Source organism: Aquila chrysaetos, chromosome 2 (genome assembly GCF_900496995.4).
Source record: "Aquila chrysaetos chrysaetos chromosome 2, bAquChr1.4, whole genome shotgun sequence".
NCBI lineage: Eukaryota > Metazoa > Chordata > Aves > Accipitriformes > Accipitridae > Aquila > Aquila chrysaetos.
Window position 1 is genome coordinate 48340878 of NC_044005.1, and position 18761 is coordinate 48359638.

The 18761-nt window shown below is 40.1% G+C and overlaps 1 protein-coding gene across 8 annotated transcripts in view; it reads left to right on the forward strand.

Annotated features, from left to right (window-relative positions):
* The window catches only part of LRRC4C (leucine rich repeat containing 4C), a 554412-nt gene that overhangs the window by 520386 nt on the left and 15265 nt on the right, over nucleotides 1–18761 (forward strand). Inside the window, exon 1 of one of the 8 annotated variants that reach the window (XM_030002081.2) lies at nucleotides 16603–16671. The exons of 6 other annotated variants lie outside the window; for them this stretch is intronic. The gene's annotated coding sequence lies outside the window, so the exon portion shown is untranslated. Of the gene's footprint in view, nucleotides 1–16602; nucleotides 16672–18761 lie in introns of those variants that run through there. One more of the 8 variants, XM_030002071.2, reaches the window with a different exon arrangement.

Here is an 18761-nt window from a genome sequence, read left to right on the forward strand (position 1 = left end):
AGTCACTAAATCAAGGATTCAAACACTGAGATAATTCCCCTGCTGGCATCTAAACTTTGGCCAAATAGATAAACAAGGGTCAAACGAAACACTTTTTCAGCTGTTTAAAGTGATTTAAGAGGTGGAAACTTAGCCCAGAAGGGGTGGGAATGAGAAACGAAGATTTGTATGTGTGCGCACCATGCACAGCCACATACGTGTTCATGTGTTCTAATATATGTGTCTATAGCACTCTCATGTCAAATATTTCTGTTCATTGTGTTTTCTTGTCATGAAGGTTAACTTTGAAACATGTTTTGTGGAGAAAGAAATCCACTGTTTTCTATTTGTCTTCTTATTTTACTGTGTGGCATTGATAGGATGTAAGCTGTTCAACAACAGGAGCAGAAATTATTTCTGTCTGCACTAGTGGTAAATAGTGTGGAATCCTATTATTACTTAGGTATTTTGTTTGTACTACAGTAGTGAATGGTGTATTGTCTGGTAGAGGTCCACTGGAGATACTTGATAGAGGGTTTTTTGGGGCTCCTAGACTACCTATAGAATTGTTTATTATTTTGCTCTGTTATTGGAAAATATCCCCACTGACTCAACAAATCTTTCTACAGTGCTTAAATCGAGAGAGATTTCTTGTGGTGTAGGTTTATTAAGAAAAAAGATGCTGGATTGTTAAAGGGAAATTATTCATGTAACTAACTGGTACCAGCAACATTAAAACATCCCACTTGGTTACGCAGATACCAATCCAGTTAGGACAGGGTTAATTATGTTCTCTTGACTTCACCTCTCCATTTTCTTTTTGCGCTTTAGTCACACACTTGTTTTCAGATTTAAGTACCAAATTCATGCAGAAATGCAAAATCAAAAAGTAAACCTCCTCATATCTGACAAAGTCAGTTTTGTATTTGCTCTTTCCATTTTCTTCTCATATCACTGTGCTCTCTCCTTTTTCCTTCACTAGGCGGTCTCTCACTTAGGAAGATGAGTCCTTTGGAAGATCTGATCAACATGTTCCTATAATGTATGATATTGCTAATATTTCTGGTCTCTGACATCATTTCTTAACAACAGGAACGTAAGAATGGTCTTTCCAAGTCAGACCATAGATCCATGTAGTTCAGTGTCTTTTTCCTGTAGTAGCACTGAGTAGATATGTATGGAGGAATATAGGAAAAGAACAAAAGCATAATAATAATTTATTGATTTACTCTCCAGTATTTTCAACTTGAGACTTCTCTGGGATGGTGTTTTTGTGGTAGTCTTCATAGTTTTTCATTCTACTAGCTTGTCTCCTCAGTTTTTGATGCAAGATCACCCAGGTAACTGCTTTTATCATGATGAATGCCTCTTAACATAAGGATGGTGATACCGGTTCAGTATCACCACAGGCTTCTCTGTGCTGGTATTCTGTTTCCAGAAGGAATTATATGAACACACCAAAGAGCTAGAGCTGGTCAACTGTATATGCTTCTTCCCTAGCTAGGTACTCTTCAGTCTCTAACTGTTTTCAGCTCAGATGAATTTCTGAGCCTAAAGTGGATTTATATTTAATAACTCTTATTGGATTGCTCTTCCAGATACTTGTCCAGCATCCATTTGTTTAACTAGGTACTTTCTGAAAAAGCATTTCCTTTTGTGTCCTGATACATTCACTTTCCACTTTCTAATGCTTGTACAGAGAGAAGCAGCAAAAAAATGATCAGTTCATATTCGTTATTTCTGTATCATGTGTTGTTTTATAGACTACCATTATTTTGCCCTCCTTTGTTTCTTTCACAGAATTCTCATCCATTTTGTCATGTCCCATATAGAATCTGTTCCATGTCTTTCATCACCTCAGCTACTGTTCTGTAAACTTTCTTCAGTTCCACTGTATCCTTTCTAAAATGTGGCACAGTGTTGAAGAAGTAGGATTGTCAAGCATGTAAATAGGGAATGGCAACGTTTTTGTTTTCTATTCTTTCCCTAATAGTTCCTGACATTGATGTGCTTTTTTGACTGCTATAAAATTGTTTTCCTAGAGTTATCCATTACAACTTCACAATCCTTCTCTGCATAGCTTTTCCCCTGCATTACAGAATAGATTTGTCTGCATTATCCTCAACCTCCTGCAGACTATCCCATTCTTCCTACATGTGCCCATCCCTTTCTGCAGTAAAACTGGCTGAATGCTGAAACTCATTACTGCACAAGTAAAAAATAAAAGCAAAAAAATATTAATTGCAGAATGAACTTTACAAATTCCATGTGACTCAGGAAGTCTGAGATATTGTTTCAAGCAAACTGAAGGGAGAGAAAAAAATAAAATATTAAGATTCCTGAGCTGCTGAGGAAACCAGCATTCTTTCTTACATAAACCTTGGTGCAAAGATGGGCAACAAGAAACTCTTGGAGAATCAGCTTAAGCCAGACTTACAGAGCTTCAAAGGAACGTGCTCCAGGGCCACCAGTTCCCTCACTCTGCAGTAGGCAGAAAGATGGTCTTAGATATTGTCTCTAAATAGAGCTGACATGCTTTCTGGGCTTCCCACTCCACTGGAAGCCCTGACAAATTTGTCTTATTGCCAAGGATTTTGTGAAAAAAATAATGTCTTGTAAAATTCCTGACCAGTCTTATTATTCAGCCCACTAAGCATAAAATCAAATCTAGGAGGTGGCCATTAACTCTCAGGGAAGCCTGGCTTTGTTTTATTAAAAACAGCAAAAAGCAGTGGATATTTACACATGGACTGTAGCTGCTTCTGCAGCAAATCCTGGTATGGAAATGTGGCCAGTAGTCATTTCCAAGTACAGAAAGCATCATGACTGACTACAGGACAGTAATATAATTTGACACTTAAAAATAATATCTCATTATAAAATCATAAGAATTGTCAATAGCAGCACAATGACTCACCAAGGCAGGTAACTCATTATCATGACCTGAATATAAACGAAGTAGGAATGGCTCTGTTGAAGAGGAAAGATTAAGGCATCCTCAGGGAGGAAAACTACCAGCAGCTAAGTTTGAGGAGGTCTATATAGAAACATTCATATTTTTAAATGTTAAGCTATTTTGTTGTTTTTCATGCAATAATAAAGCCTAACCACAGCAAAGGCATGAATTTTGGACTCTGCCCTGTGTGTAGAGAACCCTGGGAAACATGCCTGCTCACACACTGTTACTAATAATAACGTAAATTATTAAAGCTGACAGATTTTTTATAGCTAATGCATGTGCTCTTTGCACTCTGCACTTTCTTCAGCTTGGACAATGAATAAACACCAATCAGGTTTTGTTTCTGCAGTTCATGTGCCAACACAATGCTGTTATTTGTGATCATAGCACTGCAGGAAAATGTTAAAACATAAAGAAGAAAAGGTGGAAACCAGGCAAATAATCTCTTGGGTTTAAATTAAATTTTCTGTTGACAGTACATTCTTGTAATATTCCTTTCTTTAATGGAAAATACAAATATCTAAACAATGCAAAATTTAAATACATGTCCAATGGCTTTGATTATCTCATCATTAAGATTGACAGTGCTCTTCATGACCTTTTTAATAAACAAAAAATAAATTTTTCTTGTATGTAGGAAAAAGCCATATTTTTAAACTGAGATCTTAACCTCTATAGAGATTTGTGAAGACAAGTGATTAAAAAAATGCTTTGCCTTTGTCTGAGCTCAGAGGAAAGGGAATTAGCAGATACAAAAATAATTTTATCAATCATTTCTATATCTTACTAAATTTTTGAATGCTTAACTCCTATTTATATGCACCATCAGTAAAACACAACTTTAAAATAAATTTTGAGCATGCAGTGTTCAGGCACTTGAGCTTGCATCCTAAGGGTTAACTTTCTCTAGAACAATTAATAGACTAGCATTCAGGAGCTGGGCACTGATTTTAATGAAATCAGCTGGCTAGGATAAGTGTAAATTTGTAGAAATGCTAGGTAACTTAGAATATATAGAGCCAGACTTTGGCAGCTGTGGTCTAGAGAATTTGGTATAGTTTTCTATGATTCTTGTGTATCGTATTTTGCTGAATATTTCTGGTTCTAGGAAGGATATTGCCGATGCAAATAAAGTTGCAATGTATTCACACATGCTTTATCTATATGCATATACATACTTACTTTTAAGTTTGGTGCAGAAGGAAATGCCATAGATTTATTTTTGGACTATGGTCACAGGAGTTGGAATTGCTTCTGTGCACCAAAAGGTTTTCCTCAACAACTTTAGAACACGCCTTGTCCTCTAATTACTCTTTTTGCAAAAGATGGCCACGCTCAGAGCTTCTCTGACTGCTTTATTCCTTGTTACTCTCTGCCCACTTTTGGGGTATGAATAGCTATCAGTACGTGATTTTTCTCTCATATCCTGCCAAGGGAGGTCTCTACTGTGCACAGCAATGTGACGGCGATTTAAAAGAATCCTTCCCTGCAGGAAGCAATAACACTAGAAATGATTAAAACAAAACTAAAATGTCACCTTCAACTAATGAAATTCCATCATCAAGCAATACTGAGTTAACGCTTCTGTGAGACCCTTTAAAACTCAGATTAAGAAGAGAAAATTAAACTTGAAATGAGAAGAAACAAAACCAGCTCTCTTTTCCCTGGCAAGAGTTGAGTACAGTATGTTGATTATTCTCAGACAAGCTGATCTCACAGGCAGTGACCCCAACTCAGCATAAAGAACAGCTAACAACATGGCTTTAGACGGCTGGCAATGTTATCTATTGTTCATCATCTTAAAAAATGAAATATCCATCTGTCTTGGAGCTAGCTGATCTGTCGCTTCACTCATATGTCCCCTCATATGCGGGGAGACAGTTGAGGAACTGCCTTACTAGCTCAGCCTAGGGATTATTCTCATCCATTTTCCCATCCCTGAGAGTGGGCAGTACAGAGTGCTTCAGTGGAAAGTATAGGATTCCTGCACAGATGGCAGTTATAAAATAACCTGTGCGTAAGGGAGTTTTCTTTTAAATTCATTTAATTATATCTATATCAACGCCTGCTTGCAAACGCAGGGGTTTGTAGCTTTTTAATTCAGTAAAGTTGTGGTTTTAAGCCACTTCAAGGGATGTTCACAATACCAGCAACCCTCCCCGGCCCCCCCATTCAAATCTCCGTGAGCCTCTGCCCCGGTGGTACCTCTTCGTGGTGAATAGCAGAGACAGGTCGCTTTTTTGGGGAAGGTGTCAGTGCTTATAGAGGTTCCTTGGTTTTAGTGGAGCACAGATGTGAGAGCACAGCACTGGGGAACTGTTTCTGTGAGCTGCAGCTTTCCTGAATAAGGAGGTTTAAGTCTCCTATAGGGGCACTCCCGCATCACCTAACACCGCTACCTTTGGCTGCGCGAGACTGCCAAAAATATACATTTAAGACATTTAGGCTGAATCCTGAAGTTGGAAGCTTTAGCTGTTTTTAGGATCAAGTAGAAATGGGAACTTAACTCAGCTAGTCCCTGCACACTCCAGCATTTCTCTCTCTCGGCAGCTCAGCTGCGTGTGAGAGTTTAGATGTAATTTTGCCTTGGGCACGGAGCCAGTCCCTGCAACACTGAGAGAAGTGATAGTTCAGGGCTGCTCTTTTACTTCTTTTCATCACCGCTGAGTGTTGTTTTACTTTCCTCGTTTCAGAAAGAAACCGATCATCCAGCGTGTGGGCTGTCAGCAGCTCCCTCGCTCTCATTTTTTTCCCGCAGTACAGCCCGGCGGGGACTGCCAGCCATCCACCGTGTCTCCGCACCCCGGCTGCTCTGCCCCCGGGGGGGCTGCCCAGCCTCCTTTGCCTGCAGTGCATACCCACAAATCCCCCCCCAAACCCCCCGACGGACGCGCCGTCGCGCACGGCGCGGTCGCTGAGGCCGCAGCTGCGGTTGGATATAGAGGCATCTCGCGGTCTGCTGCTGCCTACAAGGAGAGGTTTTACCGTGCTGGATCGGGTCGCACGACCACAGAGTCCAGCGGTGAGCAATACCTGACGTTTCAAACGAAGCTGAGAGCACCTAAAAGTGTAACTGGAGAATTGCGTGTGGCTGAAGATAAGGGTTTATCTTACTGGTTCTGCGTGCCTATGAATTGGAAGCACGGCTACTTCTATCATAGGCTATAGAGCCATGAGTCCCTTCTGTGTCTGGAGTTGGACTTAGGAACACTTCAGTAGTAACGACAGACTGTCTTTAATTGGTCTGGTAAAAACCCATGGTGAAAGCCGGAGAGGACATGTGCAACTTAGACTCGGTGAAAAATGTCTTTTCTATCTGAATTTACAGGCAGGCTGGAATTGTCCTGGCCAAACTAACAAAACTCATTGAATTACACGCTGCTCAAGCTAGCACTTAACTGTGCTGTTAACGTTGTTTCATTATATTTTATTGCTGATTGCAGGGCCACTGGTATGGAACACTGTGTGTTCAGATAAAGCTCCTCTGAAGCACCAATTTGTTGAAATAGTGGAACACTGATAAGGATGTACAAATTAAGATACCTTTAATGGGTTATAAAAGCACTGTCCATCTACAGCTGTTCTTAGAAACTGATAGTGATTTCCATGTTCTAGTGATCATGTAATTTTGAAAACAGTGATCTTTGCTGATCTTTATTGGCTGTGATAATTCTGATTGAATTATATATGCTGATGGTGATAATAAGACTAAAATGTTCTGTGTTTAATGTAATTTGATTTTCAAGGTTTCAGAAGGACCAAAACCATGGGTGACAGATTTTTAGATGAAATCTTTGATGATGCGGAGTTTCAGGAGGTCGGCTTAGTGCATGCTGAATCCCAGCCACAGTAAGCTGTACATCTTTGTTATGCTGCTGGATATCTTTTCAAACGAAACACTAAATACGGAACCCATAGTATCTTGTGGACGTAGGGATATCAATTATGTCATGAGAACTGTTTTTTAAAAAGGAACAGGTCTTCAACAAAGACAGATTTTCCAAGTGATTCAATCTTAGAAAAGTCAAGGTGGGTTTTAAATAGACCATACAGATCTTTGTTCCTTTGTTGGTAGACTTATTTCCCAATGCTGTTCAGTCCAAAGGATGAACTAGAACTCGAAAATTTCTTCAGCTACTGTAATTAAAATACTGAGGTAGCAACTTTATTTTTAAAATGTGAATTTTTTTACTCACATAGGAGGATATATTTGCCAATTCCACAAGACACATTTGAAGGAGATTTTGATTGATTCTGGGGACTGGAATGGAATTCTCTCATGTTTGTGTCTGGCCGAATACAGACACCGCTAATTAGGAGAATGCTCTTTTGCTTCACTGTGCAGAGATTAACTTCATTTCAGTGAAGGCAAAATCTTGGGTCCTGATTTAAAAATAGGTATTGCAGACATTCAACAGAGGAAAGCTCTTTGAAATGTCTCCTTGGGTACATGCAGTTCCCTGCATTTGTGCTTAGTAGTAGAGCATAATTAGATTTCAAATTAATGGATCACGTGACTACCCTCAAACAAGGCTAGGCTAGGGTGAGTCAGTAGGCAAGTGAGTTAATTTCCTCTTTCGAGACCTTAATTCCGGTCCCTACCTCTTTTTTTAAGCATGTGCGTCTGTGAAACATGTATGCTTTGTATGTTTATACATACATGTAGTTATCTGTCAACTAACAATAGAATAGATGGTCGGTTGGGCTAACGTCCTTGGCAGGACAAAATAGCATTTGTAAATGTCATTATTTGTCGGAACCGCACACTGCAAACAAGTATCTGAGGAACTGGTCTTAGCAGCTTTAAGGCATGATTATTCTATGAAATAGAAAATGGTAACGAAGACACTCATCTTCCCATTTCATTACCTCTCCCCAGAAGCAATTCTGTTTCATTTGCACGGCACAATATTCAAGTTGTTGAATCCTAGTCTCTCAGGACTGTCTCAAAGGACTAGTAATGATTTCAGACCCTCTGCGTAAACATCCATTACGGACTATAATTCTGCACTTTCTCAGCTCCATCATTTTTCTTATTTCTATCTGGAATGCGGCACTAGTAAGAACTTAAAAAGGGATGAGACTAAATTAGGGACAGGGGACATCACAACATGGTTCTCTTTCTAACTTAGAAATAAGTGATCTATATATTACTCAACTGAAGCCAATATAAAACGACTTTTAAAAGTCCAGGAAAATGACAATAAACGATGCAATAACAAGCCACAAAGAGTAGCTCTGGCTCAGCTTCTCACAACTAGGTAGGTACCTTACTTCTGCTTCAGGAATTAAGGATTTGAATATCATGAAGCATGCTGGCTTCAGTCCTTTAAAGTCTCCAAGTATCTATCCCTACCTGTAACTGACCCACAAGAAAATACATATGAGTGAGGGAGGATGGGCATGTAGCTTTTAACAGGGATGAAAAGAATAGAGATCTTGTAAAAATGGAACAGGACTGCATTTCTTTTCTTCTAAAACCATATGGAGTATAATGAACCTCTTGTGGAAAGGAAGTGTTTTTCTAATTATTTTACTGGGGCCAGCATTTCCTCCTTGGAACCTAATTAAAAATGATTTCTTTTAGATAGTGGTTTGGGGTTATCTTGTAGGATGGATAAAACTCTCTTGTAAGGTCTGTAGAAATTAAATTCTTTAGATTTTTATCCCTAGGCTCTGCAAAAAGTATTTCCAGTCTTCTGAATAGTTTATTATCATCAAAACCACTGTGTACATTTCAGTGTATTGCATAACAGGCTATTGTTCAGTAAATTCTATTGGCAGTGGTTTTGGAAGGGGGGAGGAGGTGAAGGGAAAAAAAAAAGAATAAAAAGGAAACTTAAAAAGAAAATATGGCTTCTAATTACATTAAAATTATTTTTTTCTGGGAAGCCCTATGGTTTTTGCATGGTGTACCTATTTACCTGTTAAGCTATAGATATATAGATGTATCAGATGGTCAAAGGAATAATTGGCCATAAATCAATGATTCTATTTAATTCATAGTTACAAAAGAGCATTTTGCATGTTTAGTTTTCTGGCGTGCAACATTTCCAGTTGTTTTTTCTTACCACATGAGTCGACGGCACTAAAAGCCAGATATGGCTGTAGTAAGTAACAGAGATGACCTGCCTTTTTTTTTTTTTTTTTTTTTTTCCTAATCTGACCCTTTATTGAGAAACTTTATTGAGAAACACTTTATAACTCCATGATCTTGAGTCAGGAAGCTACTCTGCTGAGTTCCAAGATCAAATCAGCTTCAGATCAGACTGCGTAATGACCCCCCTAGCATCTTTCAGCAGCAGGGTGTAAATTTCTGATCTTCAGTATTGCAGCACAAAAGTTCTGCTACATGTATTACAGGAATAACTCCATTAGCTGTGTCACAAGACTCTTTTCTTCACCCAAGAGTTGCAACTAATGGCAAATGTCGCACACACCACTCAGCTTTGCTGTGAGAGAACAAGTGATAGGGTAAATAATCCCTAAATGGCTTACAAAAGCCAAGTTTTAATTCTGTTTTTCCGTAACATGTTTCAGTTTAATCTCTTAAAGCCTTTTTGCAGTTTCCAGATTTTGCAGCCAGCTGCTTTGAGTAACAAGAAAAATTCTATTAGCTCATACTTGTCTTTGTATGAGTAAGAAAGGAATCAAACATCAAAGATTACGGGTACTGTTTTCTAATACAGTCCTGATAGTTTTATACACTTTGCTCTAACTCAGTTGAAGTGCTGTCAGGCTTCATTAAGATCAAACATTCAAGATAATGGAAGGCTGTGATCTTCTCCAATATACATTGTTAACTCGCATTTGGATAGATCTGTAACTTTTAACAGAAAGGCGAGATTTCTGCATATTGCATAAGAGAATTTGATACTGGTAAGGGGTATGGCATTTGCCTGAAGGGACAAATGGCAAACAGCAATGTAATAGAAACATGTAGAAGCAATCATCCCAATTTCCCTTTTGAAGTCCTCTTAATCACTTCACTGGTCAATGGTACATGAGTTATCCTTGAGTGAGCTGACTGGGAAAATAGTGGAGATAAAGTGATTAATTTGATTTCTACAGTTCAAAAAAAAATGATCATTTAGGACGTGATCATGGAAGTAAACCTAAGGTGGATTTAATACTATTGAGAAGACAACATTGGTTGGGGAAAAAAAAAAAAAAAAAAAAAAGGCAAGCTTAAACTTGGGACCTTTGAGTACTGATCCTGAATTTGTTTGTTAATTACGCTATGGCTTTGGCAAGTCATAATTCATTGGAGAGGAGTAAAAATGGAATTTAAATACTTATACTCTGCACTCTTTAATGTCTTCATTCCAGAGAGAAGACTTTCATGCATATCAAACACTGAATTCCTCATAACCATCATCCGCACCTCCCTAGAAAACCTCCCTTTGTTTATTTCTTGTGGCAGAAATCCAATAGTCATTGTAAAGGACAGAGACACAAAAAGTTGTAGGGGATTTTTTTGACCCTGCTGTTGATTAAGTTGAAACATTTTTTGAGAAATACTGCATAAAATATAATCTTCTTAAGAATATAATGAACTACTCACCAGATAGATATTAAAAAACTAATCTTCATTCTTGTTCACTAACAATGAACAAAGAGAGGTGGTATCCTTTTTTGTTGTCATTGTTTTTCTTAAGTGTAAGTCCATTTGCCCTCAGTTGTCTCTCACCAGCACTTGGATAAAAATGTAGGATCAGGAGTTTGAGAAACTATCTGAATGGATGCAGTGAGCTAGATCCTGTGCCAGTGAAGATACACTGATTTATACAAGCTGCGGATCTGGCCTGTGAATTTTATTTTTGGCAGTAAACGCTACTACAGCACAGTCAGGACTTTCTACAGGCATTCTTCATGCTATAGAGCACTGGCTCAGCATCCATAACTGTAATTTTGTGTTGAATGACCTGATCTTCATGCACTGAGTTGAAATGGAAACTTCCCATTAAAAGAACATTCCAAGATAGCAAAATTCAACATGCGTTTAAGAAAAGAGAACTTTTTTCTCAGGGGGATGAAGAGTCAGGTCACTTTAGTTCAAGTATGAAGTCTGGATATTTGAATTTTATTTGTCTTATTGATGATTGCATCACCATGTAATGGGCAGAGTGGCACAGCCAACGACCTTCGTAAGGCACAAGGTCTTCACATGGCCGCTCCCTGGGCTAGATTTGCTAGTTCATACTAATGTATGAGAGAAAGGAAAGACTGAATGCCCAAACTAATCAGTAGCGATCCCTTTGGAGTTTGTGTCCAGCTATAGACCTTGCATCCACAATATATAGAAAGAAATTAAGTGAAAGTGTTTTTGTTGCAAACAGATTCAGCCTTTATTCCTTGCAGTCTGCAAGGAAGGTGCAGCAAACTTGTGTTCAAAATCCTTGAATCCGTAGTCCGAGAATCAGAATTTCAAGAAGAGGACAGCAGTAGCACTATGCCAATTTTCAGATGTACTGTCTGCTGTGTCTGCATTGTCTGTTCAGCAATCACTAATGAAATTATTCCTCTCACTCTCTAGTATGTTCTTACTTTGCCTTTCAGTAAAAATGGGGAGATAAAGAACAGCAGTGAAGAGCAATTGAATATGGTCTAGTAAGTGCCTTTCTCACTCTTAAGTACTGCTTGTTAAATTTCATTTTGAAAAATGAAGCTGTATTTAGTATAAATCTGAGGGATCCTGGTGAGAAGAAAAGCACCCCAAACCATTAAAAGAAAAAATCTGTTCTTTTTGCTGCTGTATAATTTTGAAATGGCTTAGCAATTTGTACTATACTTAAGGAAAAAAAAAAAATTGCTGACAACTTGGACACCAGGCTGCAGGTAAATGAAATTTTAAAAGGAGGATTTAGTACTCTTTAAGAAGGAAAAATGAAGTTTCTGAATTCCTGGAAGACCTTTAATTAAATTGAAAGATGTATTGCTATGCTACTTTTATACATTAAGGAGAAACTAGTAAGGCTGTTTTGCTGACTGCAGTATACTGCAGTCTTGCAGGTTACATTGCTGGGCTGCTTTGTGGAGCAGCAGCAAACTCTCCCCCCCTTAAACAGCTGTAAAGAATTATGGTAAGATTTTAATACAGCTTTCCTCTCTTGTTCTTGTGGTTACCTATAGAGGGGACTTTAAATCCCAGTATTTGCCACTGAGCATTAATTTGTTACCTGTTTTAAGTAAGAAAAGAAGCAGCAGTTGCTGAAGGCAGTCTAAACAGGAGATACCGAATGTTTATAGATCCCACCAAATGATGGCTACTTTCTTGCAGTATTTGTCTTCGCTTTTAAGAAGAGGTAAGATAATTCATGGCTAACTCTTTCCTGAGTAATCTCTCATGCCCTTGCTCACTCCAGACAAATGTCAGGGATAAGAGAGACTGTCTAGCACATGCTTCTGCAAATACCGATGGATTATCTGTATGCATATGTTACTGTTGACTAAAGGATGTGGAGTACTAGTCTGCTTGTATTGGATGCCTAGCTCTCTGTCTGCCCTGAAAAAGATCCGTTGTATCTGCTGAACAAGACAGAGAGTTGCAAGAAGCTATTTTAGCAACTCCATAAAAGCAGATTGTTCTTCCAAGCTAATCCTACAGCAGTGCTCTAGTGCTGTTCTGACAGAAATACTGCTCTCTAACATGATACCAGTGAATGAGAAATCCACTCCACTTGGAGTCAAGCCTTCTTTTGAAAATGCACTTTCCAAAACAGTAGAGGAGTTTGCCCTAATTGTTGGCAGTCTTCGGTATTTCTTGATATTACGTGGTAAACTATAAAAAACCTGCTACGTTTCTCCCCAGAAATAGCTAGATTTCAGTGGAGAATAAGGTAATTCTGATATATATATATATATATATACATGTTGTTTGTCAATGTAGGATTTAAAGCTCACAGGGAAACTTCTAGATAAAAGTCAGTATACACCTGTAAGCTATTACCATCTATTAGTCGATGTAAAACCTCCTAAATCCCATGTACACCAGACATAACACATTATAAAGGTTGGAGATAAGGACCCCTCTTCATTCATTGTGGGGTATGTCTGCTGGTTTTATTTCATAGATACCATTGCAACCCTATATTTCATGGTACTAAGGAATAAAAAAGAGAAACAGAAAGGAGATAACTTATTATTTAGAAAAAGGAAAGTTTATTTTTTTAGAGAACTAAAACTGAATCCATTCTTAATGTATGATTACCATTCTTTCAACATTTCAGAGATCTTCTTTATTACACAGTTAAAACAAAAGCATTTATCTTATCTTTACCATTTGAAGCCTATTTTATAAAAGCTGCATTTTCATAGCAATTGGCTATCTGAACCTCCTGATATTCCTCAAGAATGGATCAGTCTAGTTTAGAGGGTAACAAGGATCACAAACTTCACCTGGAATAAAAATCATTCTAGTTTCATTGACTTGAATGGAGCAATGCCACTTTATCCCATCTGAGAGCTAGACTAAATTCGGCCAATTTCTGTAGAATTACAGAGAAAAAGGTTGCCTTCACACTTCTGGAATGGTAAGAATTATAAAGAAAAGAAGCCACAGGAATGTGCTATGTATATAACTTTTTTTTTCCCTCAGACCTATAGAGGAGCTCACATATAAAAAAAAATTTGTTTTTTCTATCATCCCCTCCCTGACGGCGATAGCTTAGGTTTAGATCTATGGCTGCAGTATTAGAGGAAGCTCTTAAATCTATGCATGCTCCTTATCTCTGATACCCAGCAGCTCTCCTGTCTTCCATGAAAGCCGCCTGAGATATAGATCCCAGTCCAGAAATCAGGTCTAGTAAAGGAGAGCTCTGTGCTTCTGTGTGAAGAATGTGAGACATAACTCCCTGTAGTCTTTGCTGGTTCTAGCTGCTGCTATTACATCTTGTCACTTCCTGAGCTTTCTTCAGTATTGAGCATATGGACAGCAATATGAGTAGAGAAATGAAGGTGTTTTTCCCAAGATGCTTGAACCCAGGTTTTAAAATCATTCTTGCAGAGTGAGGGCAGACATTGACAGCCAATTACTTGGTAATAGCTGCCATTAGGCATGCTTGCACAAGTGGATATAGCAAGAAATATCAGGCAAATAGCAAAATCTACTCTACAATTAATTATGTAATCTTCCAGACTAAATGGTCCACTGTGTAATGTAGGTCTGTAAGGCAGAGCAGTGCTGGGGATATATATGTTATACAGCGTCGGTATTTAAATGCAACATTAGCACTTACATTTGTCATTGTTCTTAGCAGCCCACAGCCACATGGAAGTGGTGTGAAATACTCTGGTAAGAGAGTGCCTGATGATGCCAAAAGTCTTCATAGAATCATAGAATCATTTAGGTTGGAAAAGACCTTCAAGATCATCCAGTCCAACCATCAACTGTGCCCACTAAACCATGTCCTGAAGTGTCTTGTCTACGCGCTTATTTAATACCTCCAGGGATGGCGACTCAACCACTTCCCTGGGCAGCCTGTTCCAATGCCTGGCAACCCTTTCAGTAAAGAAATTCTTCCTAATATCCAACCTAAACCTCCCCTGGCACAACTTGAGGCCATTTCCTCTCGTCCTATCTCCAGCCACCTGACAACAGAGACCAACACCCACCTCACTACACCCTCCTTTCAGGTAGTTGTGGAGAGCGATAAGGTCTCCCCTCAGCCTGCTCTTCTCCAGACTAAACAGCCCCAGCTCCCTCAGCCGCTCCTCACAAGACTTGTGCTCCAGGCCCCTCACCAACTTGGTTGCCCTTCTCTGGACACGCTCCAGCACCTCCATGTCTTTCCTGTAGTGAGGGGCCCATCGGATGCATACGTCATGGGAGGGCTGTGTTATCAATGTATTTGTCCACTTGAAATGCTTACATGGCCCCTTGCTAATGACCGCCTGAAAATATTTAATGCATCATGCATCATTCTGGAGAAGAGAGTATAGATAAGAATCCAGGAAATAGTTCTCAGCCAGAGAGATCTGGACACATTAGCACTTTTGTCATTCAACTATTTTTTGATGTGCTCAGCCTGAAGCAATAGTTAGAATTTAAAAATTCAGAAAGTATTTTCCTGATTGATAGGAAACAAATAGGTTTTTTAGAAATACTGTTGAACTATATTTTACAAAGTATATTAGGTATACCTATGCATGCATAAATGTATGCATTGGAATGCAAACTTCATTGGCTTCTTTGTGTTTTGATACTATCTTTAACTGTATGACCAGATCATATTTTTCCCCTAGTAACTCTGTGTCTTTCAATGCACAAAATGAAAAAACCCAACCTGAATTCAGTACTTGGGCTTCTATAAGTAATGTTCTCCTTTTTTTGTAACTATTTGTTACCATAAGGTATGACAGCTGCTTTAAAGCTGCGTTGAGTGTGTCTGTACAACTTTCAGTGACTGTACTATAGGTATATCCCTAGCATGGAACATTTCATCTGTAAATGGTTAAAATTTTACAAAGTTGTAAGAAACTGAAAACAGCCTTTCACAATGGCAGATGTTGGACATACTTAATAATAGGTGGTATCACTGCTGTCAGTGATAAATATATTTGTATTGCTATACAAGTCAGCAGAGTAATGGAAAGCTTTACTGCAAACAGGCATATTTCTATCCTTGAATAACATCAGCTATCAAATTTATTCTACTTTGGACACATAATTTTCAAATTTGTTTTGAAGCTTGGATTCACTCTCTTGCTATACATTTTTAAAGTAACAGAGTAATTTCTTGGAATCTTTTAAGAATCTAATAATATCTTGACATTTTAAAATATTACGTAACACATTTCATAGTATGATTTCACATACATGAACTCTGTCGTTTTAGCTGTCTCAGTTGCTACTTTTCCTTTTATGTTATGTGACAGTTTTAATTAAATGAAAATTAAATTTCCATCTCCCTGAAAACTATCCTAAAAAAATGGGATCAAAGCCCTAGTGCTTACATCAGCAATAATCCGTAGTTGGCTCTGTATAGCAAATTCTTATTGCCATATGAGATGGAGTCCTGACTCCACTGAAATCAAAGTCAGAACTCCCATCGGTTTCTGTAGGAATCAACTTTTACCCATGATTTTCTCTCATGGATCTAGTTCAAAATGGAAGTCTGTGGTGGGCTCATGAATATAGAATACTGCATCAGCACTTCAGAGTCTGAAGAGCTGAACAAGCAGGCAGCACTGCTGATACTGGACATTGTATCCTGTTGGTTAACTTGACGCAGATAAACAGCACTTCAGTGAAAGTGATCATTTGCTAGAGAAGTATATGCCAGCTTTCCTGGATCTGATATGAATTTCATATTGATGTAATAATAAGTTGAATTTGGCCAGTGATTTCAATAAGCAAGCTATAAGCAGCCTATGTAGAGAAGCTATTCCATTGCATAAATGTATATTCATAAATTTTAAAACTATGTCTACATGAAAATATGAAGTAATCTATTATTTTTCTCTATAAGACTTATTGCAGTGTGAAGTTTCAGAGAGATAACGTCTCCTCTGTCTTTATCATTTATGATTCTTGGATCTTCGGTCATAGGCTTGCCAAGCTGGTGAAGAGGGCTTTAAACTAAAGTTGCCGGGGGAGGGGAACCTCAATCCATCCCGCTCCTACCAGTTTGATGCCAGTTCCAGCAATAGATGCCCAGAGCCTGGAGAGGGATCACAGGTCAGCAGGAGAGCACCTGAAGAACAGCACTGAGGAATTCCAGCCACTCCAGCCAGTAAGTCAGCTTCATCGGGCGCCCAACTTAAATGCCTCTGTGCAAACACACATAGCATGGGGAATAAACAGGAGGAGGTAGAGACGTGCGCACGCCTGCAGGGCTGTGATCTTATTGGCATCACGGAGACGTGGTGGGATGGCTCCTGTGACTGGAGTGGTGGAATGGAAGGATACAGGCTCTTTAGGAAGGACAGCCAGGGAGGATGAGGAGGGGGTGTCACCCTCCATGTCAGTGACCAGCTGGAGTGCATGGAGCTCCACCTGGGGATGGAGGAGGAGCCGACCGAGAGCTTATGGGTCAGGATTAAAGGGAGGGCAGGGACAGGTGACATTGTAGTGGGGGTCTGCTACAGGCCACCCGACCAGGAAGACCAAGCAGATGAGGCCCTCTATAGACAGATAGGAGCAGCCTCATGTTCACAAACCCTGGTCCTCATGGGGGACTTCAACCACCCTGATATCTGTTGGAGGGACGACACGGCAGGGCATAAGCAATCCAGAAGGTTCCTGGAATGCATTGATGATAACGTCCTTCTTCAAGTGATGGAGGAGCCAACGAGGAGAGGTGCTGTGCTGGACCTTGTTCTCACCAACAAGGAGGGGCTGGTGGAGGAATGTGAAGCTCAAGGGCAGTGTTGGCTGCGGTGACCCTGAGGTGGAGTTGAAGATCCTTAGAGCAGCAAGGAGGGCGCACAGCAAGCTTACAACCCTGGGCTTCAGGAGACCCTCTTCAAGGATCTGCTTGGTAGAGTAGCATGGCATAAAGCCCTGGAGGGAAGAGGGGGCCCAAGAAAGCTGCTTAATATTCAAGAATCACCTCCTCCAAGCTCAGGAGCGATGCATCCCAACAAAAAAGAAGGCAAAAACTCCAGGAGGCCTGCATGGATGAACAAGGAGCTCTGCGACAAACTCAAACACAGAAAGGAAGCCTACAGAGGGTGGAAGCAGGGACAGGTAGCCTCGGAGGAATACAGAGAAATTGTTCGAGTAGCCAGGGATCAGGTTGGGTAAGCTAAAGGCCTGGTAGAATTAAATCTAGCCAGGGGCATCAAGGGCAACACAAAAAGCTGCTATAGGTGCGTCAGTGATAAAAGGAAGACTAGGGAAAATGTGGGCCCTCTCCGGATGGAAGCGGGAGACCTGGTTACCTGGGACATGGAGAAGACTCTGGTACCCAATGACTTTTTTGCCTCAGTCTTCACCAGCAAGTGCTCCAGCCACACTGCCCAAGACACAGAAGGCAAAGGCAGGGACTGGGAGAATGAAGAACTGCCACACTGAAGGAGAAGATCAGGTTTGAGACCATCTAAAGAACCTGAAGGTGCACAAGTCCATGGGACCTGATGAGATGCATCTGTGAGTCCTGAGGGAACTGGCGGAAGAATTGGCTAGGCCACTATCCATCATATTTGAGAAGTCATGGCATCCCAGGGAAGTTCCCACTGACTGGAAAAGGGGAAACATAACCCCCATTTCAAAAAGGGAAAAAAGGAAGACCCAAGGAACTACAGGCCAGTTGATTTTACCTCTGTGCCTGGCAAGATCATGGAGCAGATCATCCTGGAATCTATGCTAAGGCACATGGAAAATAAGGAGGTGATTGGTGACAGCCAGCATGGCTTCACTAAGGGCAAATCGTGCCTGACAAATTTGGTGGCCGCCTACGACAGGGTTACAGCATTGGTGAATAAGGGGAGAGCAACGGACGTCATCTGCCTGGACTTGTGCAGAGCATCTGACACTGTCCCACATGACATCCTTGTCTCTAAATTGGTGAGACATAGAATTGACGGATGGACCACTCGGTGGATATGGAATTGGCTGGATGGTCACACTCAAAGAGTTGTGGTGAATGGCTCGATGTCCGAGTGGAGACCAGTGACGAGTGGTGTTCCTCAGGGGTCGGTATTGGGACCGGCGCTGTTTAATACCTTTGTCGGTGACATGGACAGTGGCATTGAGTGCACCCTCAGCAAGTTTGCCGACGTCACCGAGCTGTGTGGTGCGGTCAAGACGCTGGAGGGAAGGGATGCCATCCAGAGGGACCTGGACAGGCTTGAGAGGTGGGCCTGTGCGGACCTCATGAAG